Below are 18290 nucleotides of genomic sequence, written 5' to 3'. Positions count from 1 at the left end.
CAAGGCAAAACTCCTCCAGCTCCTTCAAGTTGGATGGGTTCCGCTGGTGTACAGCAATCTTTAAGTCATACCACAGATTGGCTTGAGATTGGACCACAGATTGGATCTCAATTGGATTGAGGTCTGGGCTTTGACTAGGCCATTCCAAGACATTTAAATGTTTCCCCTTAAACCACTATAGTTTTGTTTTAGCAGTATGCTTAGGGTCATTGTCCTACTGGAAGGTGAACCTCCGTCCCAGTCTCAAATCTCTGGAACACTGAAACAGGTTTCCCTCAAATTTCCCTGTATTTAGTACCAACCTTCCTTCAATTCTGACCAGTTTCTCAGTCCCTGTTGATGAAAAACATCCCCACTGCATGATGCTGCCACCACCATGCTTCACTGTGGGGATGGTGTTCTCGGGGTGATGAGAGGTGATGGGTTTGCGCCAGACATAGTGTTGGCCTTGATGGCCCAAAAGCTCAATTTTAGTCTCATCTGACCAGAGTACCTTCTTCCATATGTTTGGGGCGTCTCCCACATGCCTTTTTGCGAACACCAAACGTGTTTGCTTATTTTTTTCTTTAAGCAATGGCTTTTTTTCTGGCCACTCTTCCGTAAAACCCATCTCTGTGGAGTGTACGGCTTAAAGTGGTCCTGTGGACAGATACTCCAATCTCTGCTGTGAGCGTTGCAGCTCCTTCAGGGTTATCTTTGGTCTCTTTGTTGCCTCTCTGATTAATGCCTTCCTTGCCTGGTCCGTGAGTTTTGGTGGGGGGCCCTCTGTTGGCAGGTTTGTTGTGGTGCCATATTCTTTCCATTTTTTAATAATGGATTTAATGGTGCTCCGTGGGATATTCAAAGTTTCAGATATTTTTTTATAACCCAACCCTGATCTGTACGTCTCCACAACTTTGTCTCTGACCTGTTTGGAGAGCTCCTTGGTCTTCATGGTGCTGCTTGCTTGGTGGTGCCCCTTGCTTTATGGTGTTGCAGACTCTGGGGCTTTTCAGAACAGGTGTATATAGACTGAGATCATGTGAAAGACCATGTGACACTTAGATTGCACACAGGTGGACTTTATTTAACTAATGATGTGACTTCTGAAGGTAATTGGTTGCACCAGATCTTATTTAGGAGCTTCATAGCAAAGGGGGTGAATACATATGCACGCACCACTTTCCGTTTTTTTTGTTGTTGTTTAGAATTCTTTGAAACAACATTTTTTTTTCATTTCACTTCACCAATTTGGACTATTTTGTGTATGTCCATTACATGAAATCCAAATAAAAATCAATTTAAATTACAGGTTGTAATGCAACACTATAGGAAAAACACCAAGGGGGATGAATACTTTTGCAAGGTACTGTCACAGCCGTCGTAGGGAGGAGACCAAGGCGCAGCGTGGTATGCGTACATTCTTCTTTATTAAAAGAATGAACACTAAACAAAACTTACAAAATAACAAACGAACCGTGAAGCTATACAAAATGAGTGCTGACAGGCAACTACACATAGACAAGAACCCACAAAACCAAAAGGGAAAATGGCAAAAGGGTGGCGGCTTTGGTTCTGGACGCCGGCCCCCCCTCTTTACACAGATCCCTCCGCCTATGTAGATCCGGACCGTGGATCATCGCCGGAGGCTCTGGACTGCGGATCATCGGCGGAGGCCCCGGACCGGGTACCCTCGCCGGAGACCCCGGACTGTGGCCCGCTGTTGGAGGTTCCGGACTGTGGCCCGTCGGAGGTTCCAGACTGTGGCCCGTCGTTGGAGGTTCCGGACTGTGGCCCATCATTGGAGGTTCCGGACTGTGAAACGTCGCCGGAGCTCTGGACTGGGTACTGTCGCCGGAAGCTCTGGACTGGGTACTGTCGTCGGAAGCTCTGGACTGTGTACTGTCGCCGGAAGCTCTGGACTGTGTACTGTCGCCTGGAAGCTCTGGACTATGGAAGCGCACTGGAAGCCTGATGCGTGGTGCCGGAACTGGTGGTACCGGGCTGAGGACACGCACCTCAGGGCGAGTGCGGGGAAGAGGCACAGGCCGTACCGGACTGTGGAGGCGCACTGGAGGCCTGATGCGTGGTGCCGGAACTGGTGGTACCTGGCTGATGACATGCACCTCGGGGCGAGTGCGGAGAGGAGGCACAGGACGTACTGGACTGTGGATGCTCACTGGAGAACTGATGCGTGGGACCGGTACCGGTTGCATCGGGCTGATGACACGCACCTCAGGGCGAATGCCATGCATACTACGCCAAACCAACAGCTCTCTCTCTTCACTCTCCTCCAATTTAATCAACAACTACTTGAAGGTCTCATAATCTCCCCTCCGTAGTCTCCCACTCACCCCTCAACTTCGCCGACTGCTCCATGTGCCCCCCCCCCAACATTTTCTTGGGGTTTCTGTGGCCTACCTCCCCGACGTCGTTGCTGTCCTCTCTTGCTCCTAGGCGACTCCTCAGCCTACGTCCAGGGTCCTGCTCCGTCCAAAATTTCTTCCCAGGTCCATTCCTCCTTAACACGCTGCTTGGTCCTTTTATGGTGGGTTCTTCTGTCACGGCTGTCGTAGGGAGGAGACCAAGGCGCAGCGTGGTATGCGTACATTCTTCTTTATTAAAAGAACGAACACTAAACAAAACTAACAAAATAACAAATGAACCGTGAAGCTATACAAAATGAGTGCTGACAGGCAACTACACATAGACAAGAACCCACAAAACCAAAAGGGAAAATGGCAACCTAAATATGATCCCCAATTAGAGACAACCATAAACAGCTGCCTCTGATTGGGAACCAATTCAGGCCACCATAGACATACACATGCCTAGACTTACCAACTTACCCCATGACATACAAAAAACCCTAGACAACACAAAACAAGCATACCCACCCTCGTCACTCCCTGACCTAACCAAAATAATAAAGAAAATATAGGTAACTAAGGTCAGGGCGTGACAGGTACTTTAATAATAGATTTTAGATGTGCATGATCTTTTTTTTATTTTTTATTGCAAAATGCTATATATCCATTGTTTAACTGGAATGGAATGTTCGTATCTTGCATATTTGGCTGTGATATGTGGTTGTTCCGCCAAGCTATCTTAAAGAGATTCTATGGTACTCTGGTATACTTTTTAGCCAGTAGTTCTGATAGTGGTCACGGAAAATTACATACTACTGTACTCCACAGTCACTTTCAATCTAGGGATTTTGTTGGGTAATTGAGGTAAAACAGTAATTCTGCTCATAGATTATGCACGTATGAACTACACATTGACACATCCAGCCCAAAGCGGGAGGTTTAAAAAAAAAAATTAGTAGTCACCAAAGTTCCGGAGCATATCTTTAATATGAATGCGCTTACTGTAAGTCACTCTGAATAAGAGCATTGCTAAATGACTAAAATGTCAAATGTAAATGTTTTCAATACAAATTTCATATTAATGTTTTACACATTTTATATATATATATATATATATATATATATATATATATATATATATATATATATATATATATTGATGTCACCAATCTATCATTTGTACAGTTCTTTATTAAAAATGAAGTTATTTGTTGCATGTGACTGTGTAAAACCTAGCAGTACTAATTATTTCTCTGAGAGTGAGGCGGATATATCATCTGCATTTCTTGCTCTTTGGGGGTTTTTGGCTTGGTTCCTGTATAAGTACTTTGTGACAACTCATTTGTGACAACGGCTTTATAAATACATTTGATTGATTGATATATAGAATTTTGTAAAGAAAATGACATGATTATTTGTTTCTCCAAAATGAAACCATCAAGTGATAGATTTCAAACAAATACATGTCTGTCATTGAACAACCCCATGCCATGATTAGATGGTAAAAAGACGCACAATAAAAGCTCATTTACCAACATTTCTGAAAATGTATATATAGTGTTTTGGAATTAAACTTTTTATTAGTTTATGTTTGCTCCTCAAGATTTTCATCTTTCACATGTGTATCCTATTGTGCATCTCTTGTTGACTTATCTGGAGCAAGGTTGAAACAAGGATGACAAGCAATGCAAGGTTAAAAAATTCAGAGAATTACACATTAATATGTTGGACATCAGTTGGATTAGATCGAATTGAATTAAGTGAATTTGCAAGACAATTGTGTAATTTTGCCAAATCTTTCAATAGCATCTCTTGAAATTAGATATTGTAAAGAACTTTATTGTGGTATAAATGTGATCATGTATGCTATGGACGCTTCAACAGAATACCCACTGGGCACAACACTTAATATTTGGTTGAGACATTGATCAATGCGATTACAGCCTATATTCACCACTCAAAAAGACAGCCAAAAGTTTGTTGAATTCTCAATGTGTTATCACTGTGCTTTCAACCATCTAAAACCACAACCAAATTCCAAAGGAAGAACAATGTCAGAATGTTGGTTTAGTTGTCACCTAAATCTGCTTTACACCATTTTAAAGCACAACAAAGTTCAAATGGGAATACGTCAGATATACAATTTTTTAAAATGTATATTTTAAAGCACAACCAAATTACCTGGATTGCAGTTGAGATTACATTAAAAGTAAAGCCGTTCAAGATTCTGCAAAAATTATTTTAGCAATTGTGAAGATCTCCACAAACTTTTGCATGTTATCTTGAAAATGTACACTTTCTATGATAACATGTGGCCATGGATGTGTTGCTCATTTTAAGGTTGAATAAATACTATTACATTAGTTTGTAAAATAGACTTAACTTTAGGATATTTACTCTATTACAAAAGTAATATTGAATTGTGTTTTGACAATGCAACCAAACATTTAAAGGAGATGTACAGTGCACTCGCAAAGTAATCAGATCCCTTTACTTTTCCAAGTTTTGTTACTTTACAGCCTTATTGTAAAATTGTCAAAATATTTTTTTCCCTCATCAAGCTACACACAATACCCATAATGACAAAGCGAAAACAGGTTTTTAGAAATGTTTGCAAATGTTTTAAAAATTAAAAAACAGATTCCTTATTTACATAAGAATTCAGACCCTTTGCTATGAAACTCGAAATTGAGCTCAGGTAGATCTTGTTTCCATTGATCATCCTAGAGATGTTTCTACAACTTGATTGGAGTCCACCTGTGGTACATTAAGTTGATTGGACATTATTTGAAAAGGCACACACCTGTCTATATAAGGTTCCACAGTTGACAGTACATGTCAAAGCAAAAACCAAGCCATGAGGTCAAAGGAATTGTCCGTAGAGCTCCGAGACAGGATTGTGTCGAGGCACAGATCTTAGGAAGAGTACCAAATAATTTCTCCAGCATTGAAGGTCCCCAAGAACACAGTGGCGTCCATCAAAATTAATTGGAAAATGTTTGGAACCACCAAGACTCTTCCTAGAGCTGGCCACCCGGTCAAACTGAGCAATCGGGGGAGAAGGGCCTTGGTCTGGGACGTGACCAATAACCCGATTGTCACTCTGACAGAGCTCTAGAGTTCCTCTGTGAAGATGGGAGAACCTTCCAGAAGGACAACCATCTCTGCAGCACTCCACCAATCAGGCCTTAATGGTAATGGCCAGACGGAAGCCACTCCTCAGTAAAAGGCACATGACAGCCCGCTTGGAGTTTGACAAAAGGAACCTAAAGGACTCTTAGTCCATGAGATACAAGATTCTCTGGTATGATGTAACCAAGATTGAACTGTTTGACCTGAATGCCAAGCATCACATCTGGAGGAAACCTGGCACCATCCCTACAGTGAAGCATGGTGGTGGCAGCATCATGCTGTGGGGATGTTTTTCAGTGGCAGGGACTGGGAGACTAGTCAGGATTGGTGGAAAGATGAACGAAGCATTGTGCATAGAGACTATTGATGAACACTTGTTACAGAGTGCTCAGGTCACAACGCCCAGCACACAGCCAAGACAAAGCAGGAGTGGCAGTCTCTGAATGTCCTTGAGTGGCTCAGCCAGAGCCCGGACTTGAACCTGATCGAACATCTCTGGAGAGACTTGAAAATAGCTGTGTAGCAACGCTCCCCATCCAACCTGACAGAGCTTGAGAGGGTCTGCAGAGAAGAGTGGGAGAAACTACAACTGTCCTCAAATACAGGTGCACCAAGCTTGTAGCGTCATTCCCAAGAAGACTCGAGGCTGTAATCGCTGCCAAAGGTGCTTCAGCAAAGTACTGAGTAAAGGTTTTGAATACTTATGTGATTGAGTTGGAGATGTGAATCCATGTCATTTTTTTTTTAATTAACTGGTTGACAAGTTGATATGCATGGAAGTTCAGAGGGGACATATTAATAAATATACATTTCCCTTGTCATGTTGAGATCACATGTTATTTATCTCATGATCACAACATAACAAAAGTTGTTTTGTAGAGATCACAAGATAAACTCTAAATAGGATTGGACTCATTGATGACAGATTAACAGTATAGCTGAGGCAGCAGAGCCCACAGTGGATCAGCGAATGTGTTTTTATTGATTGCTACACTAAGGGATGGTTCATTTCATGCTAACATCATGCTTTCATTGTCAGTTTATAGGTTATAATGTTAGAAAGCTAAATGTCCCTTACCTTGAGCTAAGAGCTCTCCATTTAAACCCTGAACGATGGCTTTTTATTTTATTGAACCCCTATTTTACCAGGTAAGTTTACTGAGAACACATTCTCATTTACAGAAACGGCCTCGGGATTAGTTACAGGGGAGAGGAATGGGGATGAATGAGCCAATAGGAAGTTGGGGATGATTAGGTAGCCATGATGGTATGAGGGCCAGATTAGGAATTTAGCCAGGACAACAGGGTTAGCAGGGTCTTTAGTAACCTGAATTATCTCACCCATCTACACACAACACCCCATAATGACAAAGTGAAAACATGTTTTTAGTAATGTTTCAAAATGTATTGAAAATGAAATACAGAAATATCCCATGTACGTAAGTATTCACACCCTTGAGTCATACTTTGTAGAGTCACCTTTGGCAGCACTTACAGCTGTGAATCTTTCTGGGTAAGTCTCTAAGAGCTTTCCACACCTGGATTGTGCAACATTTGTCCATTATTCTTTTAAAAATTCTTCAAGCTCAATCAAATTGGTTGTTGATCATTGCTAGACAACCATTCACTATCTTCTTGGTAAGCAACTCCGGTGTAGATTTGGCCTTTTTATTCAGTTTATTTTCCTGCTGAAAGGTGAATTCATCTCCCAGTGTCTTGTGGAAAGCAGACTGATAAAAAACATGAGCTGGCACACACCCAGAGAAAATTATTTTATGTGGTGTTGACTAACAGCGAATAAACTATAAGCTATAAAAAATAAAGAGAGTCGCACACTCTATATATAAACTCCCAGTCATTTATTGGGTAAATCACCAATGTTTTGGCATCACTGTGCCTTCTTCAGGGTAAGTAGGCTGAACCAGGTTTTCCTCTAGGATTTTGTCTGTGCTTATCTCCATTCTGTTTCTTTTTCATCTTGAAAAACTCCCCAGTACTTAACGATTACAAGCATATCCATAACATGATGCAGCCACCACTATGCTTGAAAATATGGAGAGTAATGCATTTTATTGGATTTGCCCCAAATATAACACTTTGTATTCAGGCCAAAAAGTTAATTGCTTTGCCACATTTATTTTACTTTAGTGCCTTGTTGCAAACAGGATGCTTGTTTTGGATTTTTTTTATTCTGTACAGGCTTCCTTCTTTACACTCTGAGAATTAGGTTAGTATTGTGGAGTATCTACAATGTTGTTGATGCATCCTCAGTTTTCTCCTATCACAGCCAATAAATTCTGTAACTGCCTTAAAGTCACCATTGACCTCATGGTGAAATCCCTGAGCGGTTTCCTTCCTCTCTGGCGATTGAGTTAGGAAGGACGCTGTTAAGAACTGTTATTGCACACAGAGTCCATGCAACTTGTTATGTGACTTGTTAAGCACATTTTTAGGCTTGCCATAATAAAGGGGTTGAATACCTATTGACTTAAGACATTTCAGGTTAGATTTTTTAAATAATTTGTAAAAATTGAAAAAATATAATTCCACTTTGACATTATGGGGTGTTGTGTGTTCACCAGCGACAAAAACGCAGGCTCGAAAACAACAAAATGTGGAAAATGTAAATGGGTGCGAATGCTTTCTGAAGGCACTGTAATTTGGCAAGTCTTGTTAGCTAGCTAGCTAGGTTGTTATATTTGCTGGTTGTTAGCTGATATGTGTATAATTGTAAGGGACAATTCATGTTTATGGACAAGGCAGCATTCTTGATTCATCAGCCTCTGAGGCTTCTAATGAATCTGATCAGCCTGCCTGGAATAGAGCTCACTCACTCTGGATGATATGCATCAGCCTATAACACGCTGACAACTAATCTTCCTGTCAGGAGCTGTGCCTACAAAGCCGCATCCTGACATCAGCTTCTGAGACTGCCATTGAATGTAATCAGCCTGTCAGGAATGGAGCTCACCCACTCTATATGTACATATTATCCACAAAACATGAAGTTCACCTTATAACTATACAGGACCAGTCAAAGGTTTGGACACACCTACTCATTCCATTGTTTTTTATATTTTTACATAGTAGAGTAATAGTGAAGACATCAAAACTATGAAATAACACATATGGAATCATGTAGTAACCAAAAAAAGTGTTAAACAAATCAAAGTTGTGTTGGGACAAGGTAGGGGTGGTATACAGAAGACAGCCCTATTTGGTAAAAGACCAAATCCATATTATGTCAAGAACAGCTCAAATAAGCAAAGAGAAATGACAGTCCACCTTTAAGACATGAAGGTCAGTCAATCCAGAAAATTTCTTCAAGTGCAGTCGCAAAAACCATCAAGCGCTATGATGAAACTGGTTCTCATGAGGACCACCAGAGGAAAGAAAGACCCAGAGGTAGCTCTGCTGCAGAGGATACGTTCATTAGAGTTAACTTCACCTCAAATTGCAGCCCAAATAAATGCTTCACAGAGTTCAAGTAACAGACTCCTCTCAACATCAACTGTTCAGAGGAGACTGCATGAATCAGGCCTTCATGGTTGAATTGCTGCAAAGAAACCACTACTAAAGGACACCAATAAGAAGAGACTTGCTTTGGCCAAGAAACACGAGCAATGGACATTAGACCGGTGGACATCTGTCCTTTGGTCTGATCAGTACAAATTTGAGATTTTTGGTTCTGTGTCTTTGTGAGACGCAGAGTAGGTGAATGGATGATCTCTGCATGTGTGGTTCCCATCATGAAGCATGGAGGAGGACGTATGATGGTGTGGGGGTGCTTGATGGTGACACTGTCAGTGATTTCTTTAGATTTCAAGGCACACTTAAGCAGCATGGCTACCTCAGCATTCTACAGCGATACGCCATGCTATCTGGTTTGCACTTAGAGGGACTCTCATTTGTTTTTAAACAGGACAATGACCCAACACACCTTCAGGCTGTGTAAGGGCTTTTTGACCAAGAAGGAGAGTGAATGAGGGTTGCATCAGATGACCTGGCCCCCACAATCACTCGACCTCAACCCAATTGAGATGGTTTGGGATGAGTTGAACCGCAGACTGAAGGAAAAGCAACGAACAAGTGCTCAGCATATGTGGGAACTCCTTCAAGACTGTTGGAAAAGCATTCCAGGTGAAGCTGGTTGAGAGAATGCCAAGATGCCATGTGCAAAACTGTCATCAATGCAAAGGGTGGCTACTTTGAAGAATCTAGAATATAAAATATATTTAGATTTGTTTAACACTTTTTGGTTACTACATGATTCCGTATGTGTTATTTCATAGTTTAGATGTCTTCACTATTATTCCACAATGTAGAAAATAGTAAAAATAAAGAAAAACCCTTGAATGAGTAGCTGTGTCCAAACCTTTGATAAGTACTGTACATATATTAGTTACGCAAGCTAACAACCAGCACAGATAACAAGCTATCTTGCTAGCTAGCTAACACGCCTACATAGCTAACTAGCTAGCTCACAAGACTAGCAAGGTTAGCTGTGTTGTTCCTTGCATGCGATTGGCTGTGGTCTTGGGGCGGCAAACAGCCTTGGAGACAGGGTTGCCTGCCAGGCATTGTTCAGGGCTTAAATGCCACGCATTGTGATCAAAGCAGCCAAGGGCTCTTTGATGAAGTGGTTATTGTGCATCTGAACAAATGAATTGATGATGTAAGGTACTTTTGATTATCTCATGATCTCCACTAAATAACTTTTGTTATGCGCTGTGTTGAAACCATCGTGCCTCCATCTTGGCATTAGCCCACCATTGTAAAACATTTATTCTATCCATATTTATTCTATTACAGACACTTTATTGCATACTTTTAAATTACTTTAGGTGAGCTAAACATACAAATGTGACTCGTTTCAGGAAACTCGGCGTATGTCGCACTTCACTACTTCACAAGAGTGCCATTTGAATGTAAAACATTTTTTTAAACAAAATGCATTTTTTGGCAGAAATGCCTTCTGGAACATCTGAACTTTCATGTGCCTTTATAGCAAACTTGTATTCCATCCATAAATACGTATAAAATGGTTAAATTACGAGCCTCGTTGGTTTAGCCACGGAAAAAGCCAAGAACCTTCATGCCAGCCATGATTGGCTGTGGTAATGGCTGGGCTGGACTTGTCAGGAGATTAGTTTTGATTGGTCTGCCATGCAGTGGGCTTCTGTCTATAACGTGAGCTGTTCAGTATGTATTGACAGTCGCTGTTTTTGAAAGATATAACATTAGCCATCGAGAACTACAGAAGTATGCTACTTTTCTCAACAACATTGATGACCTGAATTTAGCAGGTGCTATCGACAGATCAGTTGGAAAAAGTGATGGGCTACTTTTTGCACACGCCACGGTCAGTGTGAACCGGAGTGACATGACACGACACTGGCCAAACAAGATGTAGCTACAAACCAAAAGGAGTTAAATGGTTCCAGTCTACCATGAAGCACTCCTCCGTGTATGCGGGTAAGAGTCTAGCTACATTTTCAGATGTTTCTAATTTTGTCAGAAAGTAATTTTTATTGCAAGTTAAAGCGTACTGTTTAGTTAGCAAGCAAACATTAGCTTGTTGGCTCACTAGCTAACGTTACGTGTATGATCTGTGATGTAATATTATTAAATTCCATTTGCAATGCTAGTTATAGCCTAATGTTAGCTAGCTAACATTGCACCTAGTTTGTTAGCTTTAGCTACTTGCAGATTCATACTACAGCTATGAAAATGTTTGTAATAGTAGTAGTATGACTTGGGATTATGCCGGTTCATTGTTTAGCTAGCTACCTAACTAGATACATTTCTTAACAAAAGACTCCTCTTCAGCCGGAATATTACACGACCCACCAAATTAGCCAGCGGGTAAGCGTCATCTAATAATGATAAAATATTTATAAAATATTTTTATCTGGACATTTTTTGGATATTGCTACTATGCAAGTAATCACTTCACTGTACTGTTGACACCTTATGTATCCTATGTGTCATGTTCTGACCCTAGTTCTTTTGTTATTTCTTTGTTTTAGTGTGGTCAGGGCGTGAGTTGGGTGGGTTATCTATGTTCGTTTGTCTATGTCAGTTGCTTTTGTCAGCACTATTCTTATTATAGCTTCACGTTCGTTGTTTGTTTTATTGTTTTGTATAGTTCGTTCAGTGTTCTCTGTCTATTAAATTCATGATGAACACATACCACGCTACGCTTTGGTCCTCACCTCTTTCTACAGACGACGTTCGTGACACTATGCATGTGACATATAAACTTAGATTTGATTTGATATAGTGTGTGTTTACCACATGGCACATGTGAATCCTTAAAGAGAAGGGCTTAAGAAGGTGTGAACAATGCCGAATGGGTTTAGACAAAGAAGAGCTCTCCAGTAGGTGTACCAAACAATTCAAGGGGCATTTTCTCAAAAGTGGGGTTAAATGTTTTCAACTTTCAAAGCAGACTTACTTTCCCATTGTTCCTCAAAGACCGAATTGTCACAAATAAAAAATGAAACAAATAGTAAGAAAATATAATTCCTTAAAGTATACTTTTATTTAGATTACCGATGTTACTGTCTCCACTACAACAAAAACATACAAAAATACATGTAATTTTGTCCTCTAAACATTTAATTGAAATTCCATTCATTCCTGTGGAGGACTACGCCTAACGGGAGTTGCCAATATCAAATCAAACTTTATTTGTCACATGCGCCGAATACAACATGTGTAGACCATACACTGAAATGCTTACTTACAAGCCCTTAACCAACAGTGCAGTTCAAGAAAGAGAAAATATTTATTTATTTATATTCATTGTTCAGCAGTCTTATGGCTTGGGGGTAGAAGCTGCTAAGGAGCCTTTTGGTCCGAGACTTGGCGCTCCGGAACTGCTTGCCGTGCGGTAGCAGAGAGAACAGTCTGTGACTTGGGTGACTGGAGTCTTTGACAATATTTTGAGCTTTCCTCTGACACCGCCTAGTATACAGGTCCTGGATGGCAGGAAGCTTGGCCCCAGTGATGTACTGGGCCGTACGCACTACCCTCTGTAGCGCCTTATGGTCAGATGCCCGAGCAGTTACCATACGAGGTGGTGATGCAACCGATCAGGATGTTCTCGATGTTGCAGCTGTCGAATTTTTGAGGATCTGGGGACCCATGTGAGTGTGATTGAGATTGCGTTATCTGTGGATCTGTTGGGGTGGTTTGCGAATTGGAGTGGATCTTAGGTATCCGGGAGGATGCTGTTGATGTGAGCCATGACCAGCCTTTCAAAGCACTTCACGGCTACCGACATGAGTGCTACGGGGCAGTAATCATTTAGGCAGGTTACGTTCGCTTCCTTGGGCATATGGTTGTCTGCTTGAAGCATGTAGGTATTACAGACTCGGTCAGGGAGAGGTTGAAAATGTCAGTGAAGACACTTGCCAGTTGTTCCGCGCATACTCTGAGTACACGTCCTGGTAATCCATCTGGCCCCGCGGCTTTTGTGAATGTTGACCTGTTTAAAGGTCTTGCTCACATCGCCTACCATGAGCATTATCAAACAGTCGTCAAGAACAGCCGGTGCTCTCATGCATGCTTCAGTATTGCTTGCCTCAAAGCGAGCATAAAAGACATTTAGCTCGTCTGGTAGGCTCGCATTACAGGGAAGCTCGCGGCTGAGTTTCCCTTTGTAGTCAGTAATAGTTTTCAAGCCCTGCCACATTCAACGAGCGACAGAGCCGGTGTAGTAGGGTTCAATCTTAATCCTGTATTGATGCTTTGCATGTTTGATGGTTTGTCTGAGGGCATAGTGGGATAAGCATCCGGATTAATGTCCTGCTCCTTGAAAGCAGCAGCTCTAGCCTTTAGCTCGATGCGGATGTTGCCTGTAATCCATGGCTTATGGTTGGGATATGTACGTACGGTCACTGTGGGGACAACGCCGTCAATGCACTCATTGATGAAGCCGGTGGCTGAGTTGGTATACTCCTCAATGGCATTTGATGAATCCCGAAACATATTCCAGTCTGTGCTAGCAAAACAATCCTGTAGCATAGCATCCGCTTCATCTGACCACCGTGTTGAGCGAGTCACTGGTACTTCCTGCTTTAGTTTTTACTTGTAAGCGGGAATCATGAGGATAGAATTATGGTCAGATTTGCCAAATGGAGGGCAGGGGAGAGCTTTGTATGCATCTCTGTGTGTGGAGTAAAGGCGGTCTAGAGTTTTTTTCCCCTCTGGTTGCACATGTTGATAGAAATGAGATAAAACGGATTTAAGTTTGCCTGCATTAAAGTCCCCGGCCACTAGGAGCGACAATTCTGGATGAGCATTTTCTTGTTTCCTTATGGCCTTATACAGCAGGTTGAGTGCAGTCTTAGTGCTAGCATTGGGTTGTTGTGGTAAACAGACGGCTACGAATAATTTAAACTCAGCAAAAAAAGAAATGTCCTCTCACTGTCAACTGCGTTTATTTTCAGCAAACTTAACATGTGTAAATATTTGTATGAACACAACAAACTTCAACAACTGAGACATAAACAGAACAAGTTCCACAGATATGTGATTAACAGAAATGGAATAATGTGTCCCTGAACAAAATGGGGGACAAAATCAAAAGTAACAGTCAGTATCTGGTGTGGTCACCTGCTGCATTAAGTACTGCAGTGCATCTCCTCCTCATGGACTGCACATGATTTGCCAGTTCTTGCTGTGAGATGTTATCCCACTTTTCCACCAAGGCACCTTTAAGTTCCCGGAGATTTCTGGGGGGAATAGCCCTAGCCCTCACCCTCCGATATAACAGGTCCCAGACGGGCTCTTCACTGGCCGTTGCAGAACACTGACATTCCTGTCTTGCAGGAAATCATGCACGGAACGAGCAGTATGGCTGGTGGCATTGTCATGCTGGAGGGTCATGTCAGGATGAGCCTGCAGGAAGGGTACCACATGAGGGAGGAGGATGTCTTCCCTGTAATGCACAGCGTTGACATTGCCTGCACTGACAACAAGCTCAGTCCGATGATGCTGTGACACACCGCCCCAGACCATGATGGACACTCCACCTCCAAATTGATCCCGCTCCAGAGTACAGGCCTCAGTGTAACGTTCATTCCTTCGATGATAAACGTGAATCCGATCATCACACCTGGTGAGACAAAACCACGACTCGTCAGTGAAGAGAACTTTCTGCCAGTCCTGTCTGGTCCAGCGACGGTGGGTTTGTGCCCATAGGCGATGTTGTTGCCAATGATGTCTGGTGAGAACCTGCCTTACAGCAGGTCCTACAAGCCTTCAGTCCAACTTCTCTCAGCCTATTTCGGACAGTCTGAGCACCGATGGAGAGATTATGCGTTCCTGGTGTAACTCGGGCAGTTCTTGTTGCCATCCTGTACCTGTCCCGCAGGTGTGATGTTCGGATGTATCGATCCTGTTCAGGTGTTGTTACACATGGTCTGCCACTGCAAGGACGATCAGCTGTCCGTCCTGTCTCCCTGTAGCGCTGTCTTAGGCATCTCACAGTACGGACATTGCAATTTATTGCCCTGGCCACATCTGCCTTCCTCGTGCCTCCTTGCAGCATGCCTAAGGCATGTTCACGCAGATGAGCAGGGACCCTGGGCATGTTTCTTTTGGTGTTTTTCAGAGTCAGTAGAATGGCCTCTTTAGTGTCCTAAGTTTTCATAACTGTGACCTTAATTGCCTACCGTCTGTAAGCTGTTAGTGTCTTAACGACCGTTCCACAGGTGCATGTTCATTAATTGTTTATGGTTCATTGAACAAGCATGGGAAACAGTGTTTAAACCCTTTACAATGAAGATCTGTGAAGTTATTTGGATTTTTATGAATTATCTTTGAAAGACAGGGTCCTGAAAAAGGGACGTTTCTTTTTTTTGCTGAGTTTAGATGAGAACTATCTTGGTGGATAGTGTGGTCTACAGCTTATCATAAGGTACTCTACCTCAGGCGATCAATACCTCAAGACTTATTTAATATTAGACATTGCGCACCAGCTGTTATTGACAAATAGACACACACCCCCGCCCCTCGTCTTACCAGAGGTAGCTTCTCTGTCCTGCCGGTGCATGGAAAATCCCGCCAGCTCTATATTTGTGTCGTCGTTGTCTTGACTCTGTGAAACATGAGATATTACCGTTTTTGATCGTAGGTCAAACATTTTATTTTCCAATGATTGCACGTTGGCCAATAGAATGGATGGCAGTAGGAGTTTACTCACTCGCCTACAAATTCTCAGAAGGCAGCCCGAAATCAGCCCCCTTTTTCTTTGTCTTTTCTTCACGCAAATGATGGGGATTTGGGCCCGTTCCCGAGACAGCAGTATAATCCCTACCGTCGGACTCATTTAAGAAAAATTATTCTTCCAGTTCGATGTCAGTAATCATTGTTCTGATGTCCAGAAGTTATTTTCGGTCATAAGAGACGGTAGCAGCAACATTGTGTACAAAACAAGTTTAAAAATAAGTTACAAACAATGCGACAAAATGAACAAAATAGCACAGTTGGTTAGGAGCACTTAAAAAGTCAGCCATTCCCTCTGGCGCCATTCTACAAATATGGCCGACCGGTGGCTTCAAAGCCTCTCAATGGTCAATGCATATCAGCAATCCAGGGTTTATATACATAATTGATTAAGATCTTCAGTAGATGGATGATACCCTGATCTCAACAGACTTACTCCGCCCATCAACATAATATCCTGGTGGGTTTAATCAAGCTCTGGGACCAAACGTATCTCACTCTGGCAAATGACTAGATTTCATTTTGTTATGTGTCACTTTCAGTCCTCCAGGATTAAAGCCAGGACCAAGCATTCATTGAACTCTTACTGCAATGTTAATACGTAACAGGTCAATATGCACTACTGACCTCCTCATCCTCTGGCATTAGGGGATTTCTGAGTGCCTTGTGAATGATGCCTGTGGATCAGACACAGGGCAGAGTGTGAGGGAAATGGCAATGTAAGCAATCTGCTGAATTAATATACAGGAAACATTGTGGCACTGTTCATTTCAGACCCTAAATGCATTTATTCTGGTTTCAAATGAGGTAGCCACTTGATCTATTCAAGACAAAAGCCATTTTACATCACGTCTAACAGCTATGATCCAGATGGGGACCCTATTTTCAGGGAATTGAGAACATTTGCAAGGCTTGTACAGGATAAGTGTTGCTGGTTTTCCCATGCATGGAAGTCGTGAGACGTGAGACACTGCATTCGGGAAAGTATTCAGACCCCTTCACTTTTTGTTACATTACAGACTTATTCTAAAATGGATTAAATTGTTTCCCCCCTCATCAATCTACACGCAATACCCTATAATGACAATGCAAAAACAGTTTTTTGTCAAATATTTCATTTGCATAAGTATTCAGACCCTTTACTCAGTACTTTGTTGAAGCACCTTTGGCAGCGATTACAGCCTCTTCAATGCTGCAGAAAGGTTTTGGTACCCTTCCCCAGATCTGTGCCTCGACACAATCCTGTCTCGGCGCTCTATGGACAATTCCTTTGACCACATGACTTGGTTTTTGCTCTGACATACACTGTCAACTGTGGGACCTTCTATAGACAGTGGGTGGCCTTTCCAAATCATGTCTAATCAATTATATTTACCACAGGTGGACTCCAATCAAGTTGTAGAAACAACTCAAGGATAATCAATGCAAAATGGATGCACCTGAGCTAAATTTCAAGTCTCATAGGAAAGGGTCTGAAGGCTTATGTAAAGAAGGTATTTCTAAATTTCTAAAAACCTGTTTTTGCTTTGTCATTATGGGTTATTATGTGTTGATTGATGAGGAGAATGTTTTCTTTAATCCATTTTAGAATAAGGCTGTAACGTAACAAAATGTGAAAAAGTGAAGGGGTCTGAATACTTTCCGAATATACTGTACTTGGGATCAATCTCCTGATGAGCGCCCTCAAGGCAGTTACAGGCAGTTATCAAATTGAGCAGATGTAATTACAATGTTGATAGACAACCTGCAGAAGAGGCAATATCAATCATTCAATGAAATATATTCATAAAGCCCTTTTTACATCAGCAGATGTCACAAAGTACTATACAGAAACCCAGCTTTAAAACACCAAACATCAAGCAATGCAGATGTAAAAGCATGGTGGCTAGGAAACACTTCCTAGAAAGGCAGGAACCTAGGAAGAAACCTAGAGAGGGTCTAGGCTCCGAGGGGTGGCCTGTTCAAGTAGTGGCACTCTGCACACTACTTTAAAAAGCTTCAACTGTGTTAATACATCTGGTGATCAGTGGAGGGTAATGGACAGGTGACGGTGTCTGACATCGTAGGCATGACAACAGGTTGCCTGTTCAATGCATGATCAAAGGAAATATTCTGCTCCTGGAGTTATATCCTCAGTCACTGGGAATTAACATTTTATTCTTCCTTTACCTTTCCCGCAGTATTACATTGAACTGCTGTATCATTCGCTTTCTCCAGACATGGACAGAGGGAATGGACAGTGAACATTCATATTCTTTGATATCTTTGTCTCTGCCATTGGATTTGCATGAATGTTTAACAGGACAGGTTTAACATGTAGGAGGTTCAAGTAGCAAGACCAGAGCCTTTAAGCTGTGAATACCATGTTTAACTTATCACATTGGCATCAAACAACACAGTCAAATGAATCTCTACTACCATTGGGTGATTTGCTCATAACAGTTGTCCATATCAACCAGAAAACATTGAAATCTTGAAACTTTTATTAGTACATTTCTTCTAGATTTACTGTTTACAGTATGTGGTTTGTGTACTAATGAATTAAGCTGTTGTTTTAAACGTCATCTGAGTTGA

Source organism: Salvelinus alpinus, chromosome 20 (assembly GCF_045679555.1).
Source record: "Salvelinus alpinus chromosome 20, SLU_Salpinus.1, whole genome shotgun sequence".
Lineage (NCBI taxonomy): Eukaryota > Metazoa > Chordata > Actinopteri > Salmoniformes > Salmonidae > Salvelinus > Salvelinus alpinus.
The sequence above is the reverse complement of the archived record's forward strand: the minus strand, read 5'-3'. Positions refer to the sequence as shown.